The 22,022-nt window shown below is 40.0% G+C and overlaps 1 protein-coding gene across 1 annotated transcript in view; it reads right to left on the bottom strand.

The window, feature by feature from the left end:
- DIAPH3 (diaphanous related formin 3) overlaps positions 1-22,022 on the bottom strand; it is a 1,068,692-nt gene that overhangs the window by 945,385 nt on the left and 101,285 nt on the right. The window lies entirely within an intron of this gene.

Below are 22,022 nucleotides of genomic sequence, written 5' to 3'. Positions count from 1 at the left end.
GATACCACATGTGAGACTTTTTGGCAGCCTAGCTACATACAGGACCCCAAAATCCAATGACCACTTCCAGGATTACAAAGGGCATATTTCCTCATATCACTTCCTCACTACCTATCACAGTTTTGGAGGCTCTAAAATGCCAGGATAGTACAAACACCCCCAGATGACCCCTTTTTGGAAAATAGACACCCCAAGGAATTTGATAAGAGGCATGGTGAGTATTTTACAGATATCATTTTTGTCACAGAGTTTTGAAAAAAAATAAGAAAAAAAAACATACATTTTTGTTTTTTTTCTTTGTTTTCCAAAAACGTGGCAACAAATGAGATCAGCAAAATACTCAACATGCCTCTTAGCAAATACCTTGGAGTGTCTACTTTTCAAAAAGGGGTCATTTGGAGGGGTTGCTTCTACTATGCTGGCATTTCAGGGCCAACATTAGAAGCTTATGCCACAGATTGAAGCATAGTAGAAGCAACCCCTCCAAATGACCCCTTTTTGGAAAGTAGACACTCCATGGTATTTGCTAAGAGGCATGTTGAGTATTCTCCCAATCTCATTTGCTAGGTCAGAAAAGGCTTGGTCTTCAAGAGTGAAGCCTTTTCTGACACTTTGTTACTTGAACAAACAGTTTTTTTGCTAGAAAATTACTTTGAAGCCCCAAGCATATTTTTTTTTAAGCAGAGGCCCTAGAGAATAAAACGGTTGGTGTTGAAATTATTTACATCACTCAGTATTTGCACAGCGATTTTTCAATCTTTTGGGAAAAATACACTTTTTAGAATATTAATGCAAAACAACCCAATTGTTAGATAAAATATAAAAGATGATGTTACGCTGAGTAAATAGAAACAAAACATGACATGCTTTAAAATTGTGCATGTCCGTACAATGGCAACAAAGTACATACATTTTGAAATCTATAGGCAACGCTTTAAAAGCCTTTATAGGTCACCAATTTATACTTACACATGAGGTCTAGTGCTACAATTACTGCCCTCAATCTGGACTACTGTGGGGGAGAGTGTTTGTTACACTTTCCGTTGCAAGAGAAATAAAGATAATTTCTCCTGCAATGCAAAGCTTGCTGTCATGAATGAGCTAGGTTTTGGACAGTTCAGGATCAAGTGATCTGTGATTGGCTGGAGCTGGTCACATGGTACAGGGTGCTGTGATTGGCCCCATGTATCATGTGACAGAGTTTTATGAATCAGATTAATTCATAGCAGCTTTGCTTACATTGTGATCATGTGATTGCGTAGCGATCACATGATCATCAGGTCCCGTTCACCGAGATCTTCATTCCGCTGTGGAGCAGCAGTCCTGGGTGGGGAGCGCTGTGTGCCCGCTCCAGTGCGCAGCGCCCCCGTGTCTGTACAGCCAAAGAGATGTACCCGTATGTCACTCTGCCTGTAGCTGCCGCCCGGCAGGGCAGACTGGAAGCAGTGAATCACACACTATTCCTTTGCTTACATTCCCCTCTCAGGTGACAACTGTCCTAGGCAGGGATGTGTCACTGCTTGTTGAGATGATGGCGTGTGCCGCCTCCCTAACAACTGGGAGCCCTAAGAAGGAAGCGGTTTTATTTAGCAGTGGTAGTAATAGCATTGCTAAATGTTTCACTTCAAACTACAGCTGAAGTCCCATCATGCCTCTGTCTTTGGGAGCTATACTTGTAATGGTCAGCCTTGCAATGCCTTATGAGATGTGCAATTCCACAGCAGCTGAAGGGCCTGCCATACACTACTCACAGTGCTGAGGTCGCCCTCATATTAATGCAAATATGCAAATGTCCTTAGCCAATAGCATTAGGCTATTTTCTCTATTTGTTCATGTTCTTTAACTATTATGGTCATTTTTAACTTAGGATGGAATATTCGGGAATGTAACCCTCGCCTGGCACAGGGAAACAAATAGAAAGTTACATACATATTACAAACAGTAGTGGTATTATTTGTTACATTATTGTACTAATGAGGAGACATTCGCAAAGCAATTTTTTAAAATAAATAGACTGCAAAAAGATTATGTATAGCCAAAACTCTCTTGGATAGAGGGAGGAAGGATTAGAGCCCCGTCTTTTTTTTGTTTAATCACTACCTGTGTCCTTAGTAGGTAGATTCACCCTCTCTATTTAACCAATGCCATCAAGAAAGTGTTGGGAAATGTAAAATTATTCAGCGGTCGTTAGACCAATAGGTGACACCTGTCCCAATGACCCTGTATAAGTGGAGACTTTCCTTCACTTTGTAGACATTTCCTTGAACTTCCAGTTGTGTTGCCAGGCCAGGAAGGGAAGGGAAATCTTCTAAAAAGGGCAGAGACCTAGTTTGTATTTTGCAATTAAAGAAAATACCAGTTGGTCCTAAATCGAGTGTTTTGTAACTATTCTATCAGGGAAAAAAGGTAACATTAGTTTTGAACTTTACATCTGCTAGTTTATGTCATGCCCCCATGTTTTGATCTTGAATACAACACTGCCCTGCCCTCACGAACATTATTCGCACCCTTAAAGTATTTAAAGAATTAAGTAATGCTGCCCCCTTTTCCTCCTAATCAAGACTGTACATATTAAGTTTTCTGCAGACTCTCCTGATATCTTTTATGTTCCACACCTTTTACCCTAGGACAGGCAGTGTGCTACTGGCAGGATCACCAAGTTCAATGAAGGATATAAAAAGGTAACAAATGCCGCTACCACACTACAAAATGCTTTAACCTCTAGTGACCTGTTTTATATCAACTATTGAAAACAGACATCTTAAAAGAAAAAATAAAGTGCAGCTCCACACAGTTGTAAAAATTCATCTTACAGTGCCCCCTTCATGACGTCTAAGTGGAATGGAATAAGAAGCAATACTTACTCATTTCGTCATCCAGCGGTGCTTCCTCCATTCCCTGTATGTGGGTGGGCAATCAAGGTACCATGCAGGACAAGACTGACTTTGTTGAGGCCATGATAAGGCTTCGAGGAGTTGCTTTGCAGGACAAGTCACACAGCCAGGAAGAATCCTGCGAGAGCAAGGAAAAAGGCATTGTTGTGTGTGTGCGCGCGTGTGTGTGTGTGTAAGAGGGTATTTACTGCAAGGTGAATTCTTATAGCCGACTAGAGACTTTAAAAGAGAAGTTCACCTTTTGACCAAAAAATAATAAATGCACTTTTTTTTGCAGGTAAAGGAAGGGGGACACCCCTCCAAATCATTGGATTCAAGTGTTCTAATCTCCTCCATGGCCACGGATGCATAAAATCAAGCACCTAGGCATGCAGACTGCTTTTACAAACATTTGTAAAAAAAATGGGTCACTCTCAGGAGCTCAGTGAATTCAAGCATGGTACCGTGATAGGTTGCCACCTGTGCAATGAGTCCATCCATGAAATTTCCTTGCTACTAAATATTCCACAGTCAACAGTTAGTGGTATTATAACAAAGTGGAAACAACTGGGAATAACAGCAACTCAGCCACAAAGAGGTAGGCCACGTAAAATAACAGAGTAGGGTCAGTGCATGCTGAAGCGCACAGTTGCCAACTGTCTGCAGAGTCGAGAGCTAAAGTCCTTCAAACTTCGAGCGGCCTTTAGATTAGCACAACAACAGTGCGTAGAGAGCTTCATGGAATGAGTTTCCATGGCCGAGCAGCTGCATCCAAGCCTTACATCACCAAGTGCAATGCAAAGCGTCAGATGCAGTGGTGTGCAGCACAACGCCACTGGACTCTAGAGCAGTGAAGACCTGTTCTCTGGAGTAACAAATCCTGCTTCTCTGTTTGGCAATCCGATGGACGTGTTTCGGTTTGATGGTTGCCAGGAGAACAGTGCTTGCTTAACTGCATTGTGCCAAGTGTAAACTTTGGGGGAGGCGGGATTATGGTGTGGGATTATGGTGTGGGGTTGTGTTTCAGGGGTTGGGCTTGGCCCCTTAGTTCCAGTGAAGGGAACTCTTAAGGCATCCGCGTACAAAGACATTTTGGACAATTTCATGCTCCCAACTTTGTGGGAACAGTCTGGGGATGGCCCCTTCTTTTTCCAACACGACTGCGTACCAGTGCACAAAGCAAGGCCCACAAAAAAACATGGATGAGCAAGTTCAAGGTGGAGGCACTTGACTGGCTTTCACAGAGTCCTGACCTCAACCCGATAGAACACCTTTGGGATGAATTAGAGCAGAGACTGTGAGCCAGGCCTTCTCGTCCGACATCAGTGCATGACCTCACAAATGCGCTTCTGGAAGAATGGTCAAACATTCCCATAGACACATTCCTAAACCTTGTGGACAGCCTTCAATTAAGAGATGAAGCTGGTATAGCTACAAAGGGTGGGCCAACTGAATACTGAACCCTACGGACTAAGACTGGGATGCCATTAAAGTTCATGTGCATGTAAGGCAGGTGTTCCAATACTTTTGGCAATATAGTGTATATATAGTACATTAGACCTATCCCTTGCCCAGGATGTTTTTCTTTATGCATGAACAAAGTTTCCATTTTAAATTATTAGTTTTAGAACACTGTCACAAAATGACTAGTATAATAACAAGTATATTTTATATACTTATCCACTGGCAATTCCTATGAACACATATGAAAATGTACTCCCACACAAAATGTTTTTGATGGTCTTTATAAAATGCCAAATAAATATAATTTAGGTTTTACCAAAACTTTCTAGGGCGATACTCAAGACAGAACATTTTTTTTGCTACAAATGAATTGTCAAGCCATCTCTGGCAATGAAACCATTGTCAAGATATAAAAATACAATCAACACAGAATGTAATAGATTTGCTAAGTGTGAAAAACCATGGCACTTTCACATGTGAACTGAGCCTTGGTGACATAACAGGTTACACATTCCCTCATTAATCTCCTTTTCCTCCTAGCTGGTCATCTCAACAGTCTTGGCTTTCAGATCCTGCAGACACCTATTAAATTATAATGGTCTTTCAAGTATGACAATTCTTCAAACACTTTTCGCTGATTAGATTTAGGTTTGGTTTTCCCCAGACAAATATTGATTTTTGAGGCAGCAATTTAGATAACTACTACAGATTCTCATGTTCAAAAACCAAATAAATTACCCGCAACCAAGAAACAAAAATGGACCAAATGAAAGACAATTATTTATCTCAAATGGAGTAGATAAAACATTTACACTGTCCCCCGTTTATACTGGCTATACATCCCAGACATTTGTAAAGTTTTCTGTGAGGGGTTCTTTGTGGCTGCTTGCACTTGGCAAAGGCTGTAATGTGTACACATTTACTTTATGGGGAGCCACAGTTCTAAGACTAGAATTCTTAAATTAATACTAAAGTATAAAAACTTAAATTATATGTAGGATTCAAATTTCAATTCTCAATTGTTTCAACATCTTTCTTTAAAATGGTGTGTAAATTTGGGTCTCTAAACAAGCCTTATAATTTTTCCAGAGATCAAAATCTGCTATAACTTCCTTTATGCTTTTAGTTACAATTCCTTCTTCTCTGTTAGTAGCAACCCATTGAGATTCACTGTGAACAGAATGTGTAAGTGATGACGAGTGAGGAGTCCAAGGTAAAAGAACACATTAGCATGTTTTTCCCTGCTGGTCACTGGATGGTGCCGATTTTAGTTGTGCTGATCAGTTTTTTGATTACTCTTACAGAAGCTGGTCTGACAGAATGTTCTCAAGCAACCAATGGGCAGACTGAATAGCTAAAGTTTACACCAGATTTTTCAACTAAGGTGCTCAGGCACCCTGGAGTTTCTTTAGGTTTCTTCGGAGGTGGCTTGGCAAAATGCCCAAAAATTGGGTACAAAGCAGGGAGTGGAAGAAGCCTACCTTTTAGTTACATAAAGCCACAAGTTTTCATTATGCACCATTACAACCTTCCACCTGCCAGTGTCATAACAACCAATTACGTCATCAGTTGATAAGGAAGATGTCAGCTGCCTTCACAGCATCCTTGTTTGCCCCATCCTTTGCCCCTTTCCATCAGCACTGGGGTCACATTAGCTGTGTGAGGTAGAGGAACTGAGGGAGAAGATGAACACTGGAATACTTGTCAGTACCAGTGTGCAAAGGTGTATTTGTTTTGGAAAAATAAATCACTGCTAATGTTGGGTGTCCCATGTGTGTAGATGTTCCTGCATTATGTAAAGTTATTAGTTTAGGTTTTTACATTTTAGAATGGGTTGCCCCAGGACTGTGCATACATTTTAAAGGGTGCCTTGACTGAAAAAAGGTTAAGAAACACTGGCCTACACCATGCAGTGACCAGCTCCCTCCCTAGAACATGCCCGTCTAAAGGGTGCCCAGGGATGTGTTTTTTTCACTATAACAATTAAATTAAACTGATGTATCACCACCGCTCTCCTCCCCGCTGGCTACTCTGTAGAAAAGGACATGCTAAAAACAAAGTAGCTGCAGCTACAGAATTACATATTTTGAAAAAAATACTTCAACAATAGTAAGGCCTTGTTCACTTGGGAGTACTAAAGGGCACATTCATGCAAGGGACATGTTTTGCCTGCACTGGATGCACAAGTGTTTTATTCATCCATGTTCAGGCAGTCCCATTCATGTCACTTAGGCCACAGCGGCTGCACAGACACAGGCTGCTACTACCAATTGGACATCCATGTGGATGCATGTGGGTCTCACCAAACTCACATTGCCTGCATTACTGCAGTGCCCAGTGGTAATGCACATCTCACCATATTACTGAAACACAAAAATCTGAATTGGCACTCAGACATACGGTCATACACACAAACGCGAAAATTAGAATGAAACTGTTCAGCACTGGCGCCACACTTAGTCACAAGTAAAAGAAAAAAGAAAAAGAAAAAAAAAAAAATCACACAGATGGTATTTTTACAGGGCAACATAGTCCTCATGCAACTGCATTATGACAGCCAGAATTTCATCTGTGTGGATAACAACAGGATAGGTATTCTGTGTCCTGTACAAAAGAATTGACATATTTGGTCCCAAACACTAATTTTAGCCAATAATCTCTACGAATGGGTTCCTGAAGATATTTGAAAAAATTCTTAAACTACAGAACACAATAAACATATGCTAACACACAGAAACCAGTAGCTAAAATGAAAAGGTAATATACACGAACATGTTCAATCTAGGTCACCGTTAAATTATGTTCATTTGGAATGCCAAACATTTACATTCCTCCACAGGGTGTCAAGAAAAACAGCGAGTGGCTAGATTTACATTTTCAATTAACAAACTGTAAAGATCACATAAAGACACTTTAGTGAACACAACGGGCAACAGCCAGGAAAGTTTAAAAAAAAAAAAAAAAAAAGTTACTTGTTGGGAGACAGTTTTGCACACCATCCTTACCAACTAATAAAAACATTCATACAGACATGTAACAAACATGTAGATACAGTATGTAGGTGGTGCAATAACAAGGAAATATTGATTACCTCTGATGTCTGTTACACGAAAGGTACAGGTTATGGTGTGGATTTACATTGTACAAAAGGCAAACAGACTGTGCACTATTTGCAAGTGCAGTTGCCCCAAAGCTTGATAAATGAGATTATGTTTTACTTTACAAAACATACCCAAACACATGCAAGGGAAATAAAAAATTTGTTTGATTGGATGAAGGAAGCCAAAAGAGCTTCATCTCATTTACGAAGCTCTTCAGCAACTGCACTTGTAAAATGCACAATATTTTTGCCTTTAGCAAATCCACCCCCATGTATAATAAGACAATACTAAACAACACCTAGGACTGTATGTATTGATTTGACTATATTATACATACATCCTGCATTTTACTAAATTACATACACATAAAATGCCTTATGTTGGCACTGCAGACATCCTGAAAGCTGAATCTTCCATGTTGAGAAAGATGGACTTTCAGAGTACTGCTTTAACTATGATATAAAACTGATTCCAGTGTTTAACATAATGTATTCTGAGTTTTGTTTTCTCGTTTCCTTATTTTGATAATATGTGGTTTCACTCAAGCTACATTCTACAAATTAGAGTCACTGTGAACCAAAGACACATAGGAATAGTTTTACTAAAACTGGGGAGTGCAAAATCTGGTGCAGTTCTGCAGAGAAACCAATCAGCTTCTACTAGAAGTTGGTTTCCATGCAGAGCTGCACCAGATTTTGCACTCTCCAGATTTAGTAAATCAACCCCATAGTTTTGCGTTGTTTTGGGTCGTAACAGTTTAACATAGCTTTGAGTATGGATATTGATTTCACAATCTAATAGCATAACTACTGAGTTGTTAACACCTTAAGGCTGGGTTAACACTTGTGCGGTGCGGTATATCGCATGTGATTCACACAGGAACAGCACCGCTTTCCTGTGGAAATCACATGCAAATTGTATGCGGTCCCTTTTTTGGTCCGCACTAGAAACGGACCATGCACACCTATGCAATCCGATTCTGCACATCACACTGCATTTTGCAGACAGATTTCAGGGTGTTAATTTAACATACACACCTGCAGCAGTGCACATGAACGGGGTGCAATTGTGATGCGGTACAAAATTCGCACAGAAAACGCTGCAAATTCCGCACCGCATCAGCGTGAACCCAGGTTAAAACGTCAAAAAATACAAATTAAATGTATTATAAAAAAAAAAAAAAAAAAAGGATAAGTTCACCTTTTGCTAAAAAATAATAAATGCACATTTTTTGCAGGTAAAAAAATGAGAACGTATTATTTTTTGTTCCAGGAGCCTATAAACCATTGAACCAGTGATCAGCAGATCAATGGTGCCATGCAGGTTTCCTGCAAACCTGTCAGTATATCTGCTTGCCCATACGGGATGTACAGGCAAGCAGATATACTGAAAGGAAGAATCAATGAACTACCACAGCGCTCCAAAGTGGTGTGGTAGTTCATTGAGAACTACAAGCGGACAGCCTCAAAGAGGACTGTGAAAAAGTGACAACAGGGTGGGCGGAGCCCCATGCGCCTGCATTTCTTATTAATTTTGACAGCTAGTGGGAGAAGATTCCTTGCTAGCTGTCAGAGCGGGGACCGGTCCATTCATAACATGTTACACCATGAATATGGGTGTAACATGTTATAAAAGGTAAACTTATTCTTTAATGATATAGTAATAAATATTCTGGCTTGGAAATATAGAAACTGTTGAATGGCGCTGTTGTGTCCACGTCAGGTTCTCTAGCATTATGCTATATCTGGGTGCACCTTTTCTTCTAGGATAAGTGTGATATCTAATTCAAACGTGACTTAACAATGTAACTCCAGTTTACAGATTTTTTGGTTTCATCAATAAAAAGGGCAATGCAATGCATATCCAGGAGTTTCCACCGGGGATTGTGTTTGGTCCTCAACGCCAGCAGCTTAACTGTGGGCACCCGGCTGTAACAGCTTGTGACTTCACAGCCAGGTGCCCACTGCGCATGTGTGAACTGCGCACCGAACGATCCTGCAGCCTTCTGGGACCTGTCAGGTGTCTCCAAAGACTGAGGGGAGGAAGGACGGTAGAACATCAGCTTCTGATCGACTAAGCGGTTGGAGTGAACACCCGTCAAAATCAAGTGTGCACTGCCGCTCCCCAAAAGTGCCAATTTCATACCAGGAGCAGGGGAGTAGACATTAAAGCGGAAACTCCCCTTTTGGGTGGAGCTCCACTTTACCTATATTTGAGCACCACAAACTGAAAACACAGGGTATATTCATTTTTAATAATCAACGCAACTTAATCCATCCATGCTTGTCTCCATGCTCAAGTTGGTAAGAAAACACTTTGAAAAACACCCCATAGTATTTCTAGCTTCAGACATCTCGAGTTAGGAAGATTACATTACTCATTTTAAACAAGGATTCCAGGAAGTAATTGCTACTTTAATCATTAGCCCTATATATTTACTAAGGATTAAAAATAGCTAATGTTGATTAGGAGAGTTTACTTTTACTTTAAAAAGGGCAAGTTATACTACATTGAAAAACATCAGTCACCAGGAGAACAAAAAAAAAAAAAAAAATCATGTTTCCTGTGTGTCCCATGGACACGAACGCAGCCCGGAGCTGCACTACAAAATGAAGACCTGCTGTATTTTATTGCAGCACGCTGTACAGAATCGCATGTCACTGTACAGCAGCGCATACTCTGCTGTACATCATGTGAATTATGCGTATGTTTTGCACATTTCAAATAAATAAGGAGCCAAGTGATGTGCTGAATTGCACACCACACTGCCCCTAGCACAGTTGACAAAAGACAGCTGCTGGACAGGTAAAGGAAACCAGCAGCCATCCGCTATAATGTGAACCCAGCCTAAAGGAATTCAATGTGGGTTCATCAAAACAAAAAAAACACAGCTATGCCATTATGCCACTTCAGTATAATTTTTTTTTCAGTTTTGCTGCTTTGATTTATGTACGAATTGCTTAAGCAACACTGCCTCATCAGATCCCCAGAAGCAACCTACTTTTTATTTCAGCACTTTCCCTGGTAGACTGGGACTGTCAGAAATCACTAAATGTTACCTTTACAAATATAAAACCTGTGATAAAATAAAAGCATAAACTAAACCCAAGAACACATGTAATATTTTAGTTCGCCAGTTCTAACTTGTAGTAGTGGATTTAGTTTTCTTATCTCTTATTTGAGGCTAAAGAACATTTTCAGCAAGTTTGAAGATCTTCACAGAAGTTCAGTGTCCTTGTCACCTCCAGTAAACTTAAAAGATATCATATATATTGTAGCAAAGTGTCTCAAAAAGAGCTCTGACATGTTGTCCAGTTTGGGATTTGCACCTTTTAACAACTTAAGATCACCTGGATCTCAGAGTTGGTGCTCTTGAGCCTGGGGAACAGACAAGACATGTTTGTGAGAGCTGTAAGGTTGGTGGAGCTGTAAAATGGGATGTCAAGACTGACAAACATTAGGCTTGCTCAGCCTGTTAATTAGGACATTGATGCATTAACTTAGTGTTAGGACAAGGCTAGGATTTTTTTTTTTTGCCTTACTTTTGTGGAACAATGAACAGCACCTGTAAATAGCACCAAGAAACACTGCACTCTTTGTCGCTACATCATTTTACTGGTATCTGTGCCTGAAAGTGTGCTCACCCGATAGACCCATCATTCCCCATGTATCAGAGATGAACAAAGGCAGAGATGTTTAATATCTAACCTGTGTACATTGAAACAAAGGAGCAAGTGTAGTCTCCTAGGAACAGCAAGTGTGTTTTTCGCAGGATTACCAGGCGAAGATTAAGGAAAAAAGCTTGGAAAAAAAAAATAATGTATGTACCTCATCTTAGGACTGGTAAGCTGCAATCTAATAAAACATAGAATTTAGATGTTTGGGGGCTGGCTCAAACCAGAATCTGGTGGTCCGCATTCCTGTGCATTCCCCTACAGAGCAATTTGAGTGGGCTGCATATCGCACTGCAGTGCACAAAAACCTAGAGCATTCACTAATTTAGAAAAGCATGCCATACCAAATCACATGGTACTGCAGTACCATGCAATCTGGTGCCTGCAAATGCATTGTGTTTGCGTTCTGCATTTGCTGAGCCATTAAAACTATATTGGCACTTGAAGCAGATTGCAAAGGCAGCACATTTTGAATGCAATGCAGGAAATGCGCCATAAACACACCTTTCCCACCCTGCATTATGGTGTGAACCAGCCTTAAATGTATTCAGAAACCATTCCAAAAAAAAAATGTACACGTCATGCAGCACGTAAGCAAATCTGTGATAATATTCTTAATTAGAAGTGTGAACTGACCAAACCTTACCCCCGCAGATCCTGACAATTCAGCTTTACTCAATCTACTATTCTGTAGTAGGGACAACGCTCAACTACTGCCTATTTACATCTTATACCTGTAGTGTGTTCCTCATGGTCAGAAAAAGTCATGTTGGCAGTCAGTAGTGTTCATTCTGTCTACAAACCCCTGCACCCTGGATGTAAGGAGAAGCAGGGTTTGTCATCTAGTCAGCACTCTCTACCCTCAGCAGTGGGATGGGCAACTATGCATGCTGGGATTTTAAGTCCCTGACCAACTGGCAGTCAATGGTATTGATATTACTGCAACATTATACCTGCCCAGTGCCTAGGCTGTGCAATGTGGGAAAAGCCACATGAATGAAGAAATGAAGATCTGAAAGGGGTAATAACATAGAACAATTTTTAATGGCAAAATCAAAACAATATAATAATTTAGAGATGTAGTTTAAGATCGTTGTGCCGTAAAAAGATACCTTACAACTACTTTAAAGTGGAATTCCAGCCATACACCTAACTAGCCTTAAAACGGTCCCCTCCCTCTCCTAACACCTATGTTATTTAACCTGTGAAAGAAAGATGTATCCAGAAGTAGGTTTGGTCACGTGATCCCGAGGCAGACAGTGGCGGCTGCAGGGAAGAGGAGAGAGTACTCTGACAACGGTTAGTAAAGCCTGGAGCGGTGACATCATCCATAAACTTCAATCGCCCATCTAATGTTGGCGATTTCTACTCTCGCCTGAAGGCATGATGGCTGACAAAGGGAAGACTGATCACATGACCGTAATGGAGCAACCTGAAAATAGGATAGTATATGCATCTTTTTCAAAAATGGTATTTAGCATAGGTGTTACAAGGAGGCAGTTTTAAGGCAAGTGTATAGCCGGAATTCTACTTTAAATTCTGATCAAATATATGATATACACCCATACACATCCTGTATATACAGTATGTATATTCAGTATATTTATTTCTCTTTCCCCACACAAAACACCCACTTAACATCTGCAAAGATAATGTTCCACTGGTAGTTATATCAAATGGGCACGATCTTGTCAGTACCACAGCAAATGTAAATATCATGCCAAAGAATTGACACTCTGCCAAGAAAGTAACATTTACTTATACATTTAGGAACAGCTTCCAACTTTTTACACAAGACAGCTTGTATTTAAGGTTTAGTGGTTCTTTAAATGAACAAAAAGGCACTTGTCAACAATGACAACTGTTGCAAATCTTTATGAGAAACATATTTTGTGAATGTGCTGCATAGACAATAAATCTACTGTGTGGAAAAACCAACTGGGATAAGTCATATATATATAGGAAGCAGTTTTACGATTGCCAGCCTCCAAGGCCTTTACTACAATTACACGCTTTGAAGTCAAATTTCCTATTCACCTAGCGTTTCTGGTACAGAGACCACAAATGCATTTTGATTTGGGGTTTTATGACCCATGATACTTCTGTCTATAATACAAACATTTCTACTTTTTGACAATGCAGGCAGTCTACATAAATTATTCCTAAGACTGTTTAAATATAGCTGGTACTATTTTATCTAAAGATATTTTCTTCCTGGAAAATTTAAATAGAGGTCATCAGGATAACTGTAACCTGGCACACCTGAGGGTCCCTCTACTGTCCCTGTTCTGACCTGGACTTGCGTCAGTCAAGTAGCAGCAATCGCCACAGAACTAGTGATCAGCCATGCTGATAGCTTTGCTTTAGTTATTAACTTCATACCAACAAAGCAGCTACATAAACAGTGAAAGTTCAGAAAGTGGTTTATTTCTAGGTAACCTGTTATAAATGTGCAGAACATAGGCAGCCGAACATATACAAATCTCAAATCTTGCTGTAAAAAGTCAAGTGAATTGTCACGCTTTCCTGTGTTCCTGTCAGTTCTTTAATGCAGCGTTTTTCAACCACTGTGCCGCGGCACACTAGTGTGCCGTGAGATATTGTCTGGTGTGCCGTGGGAAAAATTCCAATTTCATCTGTAACATGTGGCTTCGGCTCACAAATAGACCAATCATTAGAATCTAATGATTCAGTGGTCGGCAAGCCGCGGCTCGCGAGCCACATGCGGCTCTTTACCCAGTCTAATGCGGCTCTTCTGTGTGCCGGGCGCCTGCTCCCCTCCCTCCTCTCGGTCGGCCGCTCCCCTGCCTCCTCTCGGTTGGCAGCCCCAAAAGTCCGCGCGGACCTTTTAATCCGGCTTGCGGATGTGGCTGTCAGGATGTGTGTAGGCGGGGCAGCGTGCCGAACGTGAGGGGAGGGGAGCTAGGCTCCTCTCACAGTCCGCCCTGAAGACCCGAACGGCGCGGGAAGACAGCGAGAGGAACGCAAAAGGTAAGTGAATTGACACGGGGGACTTGGCTTACTAGAAGGGGGGGGGGGGAATAGTACTGTGGGGGATGAAATACTATATGAGGGATGAATTACTTTATGAGGGATGAAATACTATATGGGGGGATGAAATACTATATGGGGGATGAATTACTATATCAGGGATGAATTACTATATGAGGGATGAAATACTATATGGGGGGATGAAATACTATATGGGGGGATGAAATACTATATGGGGGGATGAATTACTATATGAGGGATGAAATACTATATGGGGGGATGAAATACTATATGAGGGATGAAATACTATATGGGGGATGAATTACTATATGAGGGATGAATTACTGTATGAGGGATGAAATACTATATGGGGGGATGAAATACTATATGAGGGATGAAATACTATATGAGGGGATGAAATACTATATGGGGGGATGAAATACTATATGGGGGATGAAATACTATATGAGGGATGAAATACTATATGAGGGATGAATTACTATATGAGGGATGAAATACTATATGGGGGGATGAAATACTATATGGGGGGATGAAATACTATATGGGGGGATGAAATACTATATGAGGGATGAATTACTATATGAGGGATGAAATACTATATGGGGGGATGAAATACTATATGAGGGATGAATTACTATATGGGGGGATGAAATACTATATGAGGGATGAATTACTATATGAGGGATGAAATACTATATGAGGGATGAAATACTATATGGGGGGATGAAATACTATATGAGGGATGAAATACTATATGGGGGGATGAAATACTATATGAGGGATGAAATACTATATGAGGGATGAATTACTATATGGGGGATGAAATACTATATGAGGGATGAAATACTATATGGGGGATGAAATACTATATGGGGGATGAAATACTATACGGGGGATGAAATACTATACGGGGGATGAAATACTATACGAGGGATGAAATACTATACGGGGGATGAATTGCTATGGGGGATGAATTACTATATGGGGGATGAATTACTATGGGGGATGAATTACTATATGGAGGATGAATTACTATATGGGGGATGAATTACTATATGGGGGATGAATTACTATGGGGGATGAATTACTATGGGGGATGAATTACACTATGGGGGATGAATTACACTATGGGGGATGAATTACTATATGGGGGATGAATTACTATGGGGGATGAATTACTATATGGGGGATGAATTACTATATGGGGGATTAATTACTATGGGGGATGAATTACTATATGGGGGATTAATTACTATGGGGGATGAATTACTATGGGGGATGAATTACTATATGGGGGATTAATTACTATGGGGGATGAATTACTATGGGGGATGAATTACTATATGGAGGATGAATTACTATGGGGGATGAATTACTATATGGGGGATTAATTACTATGGGGGATGAATTACTATATGGGGGATTAATTACTATGCTTACTATGGGGGAATATTACTATACTTACTATGGATGACACATACACATCATTCATCTACTCTTGGTCCGGCCCCCGGGTCCAATTATAAAATACTTTATTATTTCATAATAAAGTAATTATAAAATAATTTCTTTGTGTTTGATTCCTATTCAAGAGAATTACTTTATATATAGTCAATATAGGCACAGAGGTAAATTTTTTTAACATTTTCTAATGGTGGTGTGCCTCGTGATTTTTTTCATGAAAAAAGTGTGCCTTTGCACAAAAAAGGTTGAAAAACACTGCTTTAATGATGGATAGTGCCAATGTGTGAAATAAACACACTTTTTTTTTTTCAATGCAGCTCCACTACATTCCTCCACAATCCTGCCCCTTCTTGTAATCATCCTGGAGCTGCTCTCTTTGACCTCCCAAGGACCATTGAAGGTTATTCTCTACTATGGGGTTTATCTAGTGAATGGACTGACAACAAAGAAGCAGCTTCTGGCCACCATGAGTATCGCCACCTGTTCCTGCTAAGATGACCACCATGCCAGTGTACAACGTGCCTCACAGATGTTCACACCTGAGCTCTCTGGAAATTCTCCCTCTCCAGCCACAATGCTCAACAGCACATCATCGCCCCAACCTCCCCCAACTTGGCTGCATCTGAAGGAGGGACAGGGTCAACCTTATTGAAGTACTGCCAACTAAGCTGATCTAATGGGAAAGGCAGATAAGCTCAAGATAAATGGTTATCCTGTGTCAAGACATGCACAACGAGAGAGAGAGAGGGTTACTGCTGCTGAAAATACAAAGATATAAATTATGTTTGAGGAAACAGGTTGCAGAGGAACAATTTGTGGATTGTCAGTCTTATTGAAAGGGAGGGGGCATACCCTGTCGCATTCCTGGAAAGCTGGCATAATACAATAATATGGCCCAGATCACCTCTTTCAATGACCCCCACCCCGGCCACTCACCCCCTTATTGATCATTAGGCTCCTTGGCTACAGGTATAGAAACTGTATTCTGAAAGCAGCCAGAGCTAAAGAAAACCAATATTTGCATTAACATAGTTGTTTCCATATTTCTTGATTGTCGTAGACATGCAAAACTTCAGGCACAATTCATCTAGATTACAAACAGAAATTGAGATATTTAACATGCAAGGATTTTTCCTGCTAATCTGCTTGAGGTGATTGTAGCCGTATTAGTGCACTTGCGACAGACACAATTCAGTACGGTCCGTGATACTTTTTTTTATTTGCACAGGACAGAAGTTGCAAACAAGGATGAATCTGCACAGACATACCATCAAGGAACATAAAGAAGATGACCTTTGCACAGCTGTGGGACACCATTTCGCACATCCAGACCATATTATGGAAGACCTCAATGTTTTAGTTCTTAAAGGAAATTTCAAATCCATCCAGGAAAGAAAAACTTTTGAACGAAGAATGATAATTCTATTTGAAACAAGAGATAACAGCCTTAATTTGGACATGGGATTCCTCAGTCATTATCCAACATATTTATGACTCCCTCTGTGAGTGCTGTCCCCCCCGTCTTTGCTTTGCTGTACTTATCTCTAGGCTAACCTTAGGCTTGTGTTTCTTTCTGCTTTTTTTTCTCAATCCTCACATATCTTCTAACATTCTGCTAAAACTTTTTAACAGTACTGCTTGGACCTTGGACACTCCGCAAAAGCTTGTCCTCAAAATTGTATGTTAGTGCAAATAAAAAAAGCATCACGGACAGTACTGAATTGTGTCCTGCTAATCTGAGAACCATACACCTAGGGTAAACATTGCTTGGCCTGGGTAAATGCTCTACCACAAAGTTTGAGGTCATCTCCTAGACTCTCAATCACCACCTAAACTCTTCTCATATTACTCTGGCTTTGATGTGCCAGACCCTCACATTTACCTACCCACTTACACAGAAGGACAAGGTTTCTTACAGAGTTAGTCACTCTGTCTTTGGGACAAGTTCTTAGCTTTAAGTATTTCTGGAATTGGGCCCACTCTTATTCTAGAAATGGTGTATAAAAATCCACACGAACTTCATGCTAAACAGTTTATTCAAAAGGAAGATGAAACCTAAAGAATAGGCTGCACAGATGGATTGAGGCACTCTGTGTGAGAGAGGTTGTGACTCTACAGCGGTCCAAAATGCCAGCACTACATAGCACCAATCAGCAACATTTTCTGAGCAGAGCAAGCACTGCTACTCATTTTCGCACAGACTTTTGCAAGTCCATAGAGTTTAAAGATTAGGATTATGTCCCTCTCTAATTAAATAACAGCATATTCGCAGCAAAGTGATAACATGACTCCACAAAAGTAGCAGACTATCTGGACTGTACCATCTTCTGGCTGCAAGTATTAAATATATTATACATGAATTACATTAAATATTTCATACTTGCCTGATTAAAAAAATGTTCAGCTATTTTCAAAATAGTTCATTTTAGCCCTGAACATAATAAAGTGAACATATATGACAAAGTTACATTTCCTTTAAATGATCATTTTAAAAAGGACTTTCCTTTTTGAAACATCCACCTTAAACTCTATATGTTGAAAGTTAGTTATAAGTCAACAAAGCATACACTATACTGCCAAAACTATTGCAACATCCCTCCATATCATTGGATTTAAGTGTTCCAATCTCCTCCATGGCCACGGGTGTATAAAATCAAGCACCTAGGCATGCAGACTGCTTCTACAAACATTTGTGAAAGAATAGGCCGCTCTCAGGAGCTCAGTGAATTCAAGCGTGGTACCGTTATAGGTTGCCACCTGTGCAATAAGTCCATCTGTGAAATTTCTTTGCTACAATATATTCCACGGTCAACTGTTAGTGGTATTACAACAAGTTTGAAGCAACTGGGAACCACAACTCAGCCACAAAGTGGTAAGCCACATAAAATAACAGAGTGGGGTTAGCGCATGCTGAAGCACACAGTGCGCAGAAGTCGCAAACTGTGCAGAGTAACTATCTAAAGATCTCCAAGCTTTGTGCACAACAGTGTGTAGAGAGCTTCATGGAATGGATTTCCATGGCCGAGCAGCTGCATCCAAGCCTTACATCACCAAGTGCAATGCAAAGCATCAGATGCAGTGGTGTAAAGCACGCCACCACTGGACTCTAGAGCAGTGGAGACGTGTTCTCTGGAGTGATGAGTCATGCTTCTCTGTCTGGCAATCCGATGGGCGTGTCTGGATTTGACTATTGCCAGGAGAACAGTACTTCCCTGACTGCATTGTGCCAAGTGTAAAATTTGGTGAAGGGGGAGGATTATTGTGTGTGGAGTTATTTCAGGGGTTGGCCCCTTCGTTCCAATAAAGGGAACTCTTAAGGCATCCGTATACCAAGACACTTTGGACAGTTTCATGCTTCCAACTTTGTGGGAACAGTTTGGAGATGGTCCTTTCCTGTTCCAATATGACTGCGCACCAGTGCACAAATCAAGGTCCATAAAGAAACAGATGAGCAAGTTTGGAGTGGAGAAATTTGACTGGCCTGCAGGAAAGTCCTGACCTCAACCCGATAGAACACCTTTAGGATGAATTAGAGTGGAGACTGCGAGCCAGGCCTTCTCATCCAACATCAGTACCTGACCTCACAAAGGTGCTTCTGGAAGAATGGTCAAACATTCCCATAGACACACTTCTAAGCCTTGTGGACAGCCTTCCCAGAAGAGTTGAAGCCGTTATAGCTGCAAAGGGTGGGCCAACTGAATATTGAACCCTACGGACCAAGACTGGGATGCCATGAAAGTTTATGTGCATGTTAAGACAGGCATCCCAATACGTTTGCCAATATACTGTATATAGCTGGCCAAAGGTAAGTCTCTGTAATCTGTAATCTCAGGTCTCTTTGCTGAGGATGCATGTTCAAGACTTCCAAAACGTGACCAGTTGTTTTCTTAAAGGTTAGGGAATCTCCCGAACGGGGACACAAACAATAAAGACCTGACAGTGGTTCTAATTCCTCTCCACTCAATCTAAAACTAAAGAAAAAAAATGTTTTGCCCTTAGTTGTACTTTAACTCAAACCTGTTCCAATCATGTTTACCACCACCAGAAAGGCACACTCACCAGATGGGATGGACCTCAAATTATAAAGGTCAGATGAGTATTTTCACCATTATCACTCACAGGAAAATAAAACATAAAAATACAATCCAAGGTGGCTTTCATGATACATCCATTCTGTTTATCATAGTGCTGGGTGCACTTATGCAGTCTTACACTACTGGATTATATTTTATGGGTTTTTTTTTTTTTTTTTTTTTTTTAGGTAAGCAGTATTACACTATTGGATTGTTGAAAGAACACCACCAACTTAGCTGAAAGTCAGAGCAAGCTCTGATACAATCCTCACAAAACAGAGCCAATCTAAATGGAAGTAACTCTTTAAGCTGCCCAAAGACGATGCAATATTCTTTCCTGCAACCATAGGTTGCAGAAAAGAAATTAAAAAAAAAAAAAAAAAAAAATCGCTTAATTCCCCTATCAACACCGATTGAGAATATCTCCCACTAAGCTATTGTGTTCTCTCACCAGGGGAGCAGAGGAAGCCGTTCCTGCCAGGAGAACACAGTGGTTACTGCTAGTGGTTTTAGCTGCTAGCAACATTCACATAAAAATCTGAAAGGCTGGTTATACTCAAGGTGTACAACAATCAAATTGGGCACAATTAGCCTGCCCATAGATTCTCAGCTGGTCCCTGCTGAACTGGGCAAGATTCGTCCATGGCCAGCTTTAATGTGCATGGAACACTTTATTCATAGTATTTTATTTAAAAAAAAAAAAAAAAAAAAAAAACTTTGCCAGAAAGGAATAAACATAATGGTAAGAACCTGCATGAAACTCATTGTAAAATTAACATACCATCCACACATCTGTAATTCATTCTCAGTGTCTGAGATTTCTATTAAAATGTCACTTGGAGGCGATAAGGCATGTTCTTCACTGCCGTGCTGTTGTTTTATCTTGGGTGCACTGGATTTGTAAATTAGTAACACTTATCTTCAAGGATAGTTAAATGAGCACCCTATTGAGCATTATTTCTCAGTGAGTAATCACACTGATAATTGGCAGTGACACTAATCTAAAATTAATTAAACAGAAATGTAGGAACTGGAATTTTGCTCTACAAAAGACTGTAAGATGTAACTTTATGCTTTCCACATGGTGTGCTAATTGACATTATCGTCTTATGTTTATTTTGGATTGTACAAAAAGGGAAGATAAAGCAGATGGAAATTATATTTTAATAACAGTGCATTATCTGTGTCCAAAATATTTGCTTCCAACAATTAAATGCTTCCTTGGTAGGACTACTGAAGAGCCGAAAACTTCAATTCAGATTTAGTGCCAGCCATGTTCATTTCACATATTCATCAGATTTAATTACATTAATAGGGAATAAAACAGAAGCCTGCAGATGACTACCAAAGCACATATTTCACTGAAAAACCAAACAGCAGTTCAAAAGACAGATTTTTTTTAATCATACATGGCTGGATATCTTAGAACAATTTCAATGAAAACAAAGAGGCTAAAAAATCTTGCAGTTTTCAATCAATGCACTATGTTAATTGTTGCAAATGAAAACACCTAAGTCATGATAGTAGCTGCTGTGATTATAATTAGTTTTCACCCAAAGAAGATATTTATAATAACTCCTTCTTCTCTAACACTTATTGGGCCTGTAAAGCCACTATTATACTGTATGCTTTATAATTGCCTTTTTGTATAGGAGAATGTTATACACTTACTAGTCTCAAAGGCCAAGCAACAAGGCTTTAAAGGCCATCTAATTTGTTTGGGTTGATGTTAAAGGAAAGAGTTCACAACTGTGCAGTTCCTATGTTTTCCGATGTAAGTAGTAGATTATTTCTGTTGGGAACTGAAACATCTGCCTGAAGTGTCACAGTCTTCATGATACAATGGCTCTGGGGTGGGAGATGGTAGAAAAAAAAATGATTGTACACAGGTTATTTGGGAGAATGAGCCACAAGGTCCCACCAGAAGATATACTGCACAATGATATGGTTTTAAATACCAATTATTCTAACCAATAATCAATCAGCTTTTTGGCATTCATATTCTGAAGTAAGAGAATGTTGTCACTAGAACACTTTCCTGCTTACTCTGACTGAGCTGGCCAAATCAAAATAAAGCACAATCCAATTTTCATTCATTGTCCCACTGCTTGATCTCATCATGCATGCATTCTCTCATTTCCCAAACACATAACTAAGAAAACAGCAAAATTAAATGCCAACAAAACCAGAAAACAAAAATAGAAGAAGCACAGTATTACAAAACACAAGATCTTATACAACTGCTAGTAATTATGTACCTGATTGTCATAGTGCCATATTTATTTTGGAGCTATTTCCAATATTTCAATTTCACAGGTTTATGATCTTCAATAAAATGGGACAAAATGGTTTAAAAAGTGT

Source organism: Staurois parvus, unplaced genomic scaffold (assembly GCF_062004578.1).
Source record: "Staurois parvus isolate SC_StPar_1 unplaced genomic scaffold, SC_StPar_1.0 ptg000007l, whole genome shotgun sequence".
NCBI lineage: Eukaryota > Metazoa > Chordata > Amphibia > Anura > Ranidae > Staurois > Staurois parvus.
This window is presented reverse-complemented; position numbering and strand designations above follow the sequence as displayed.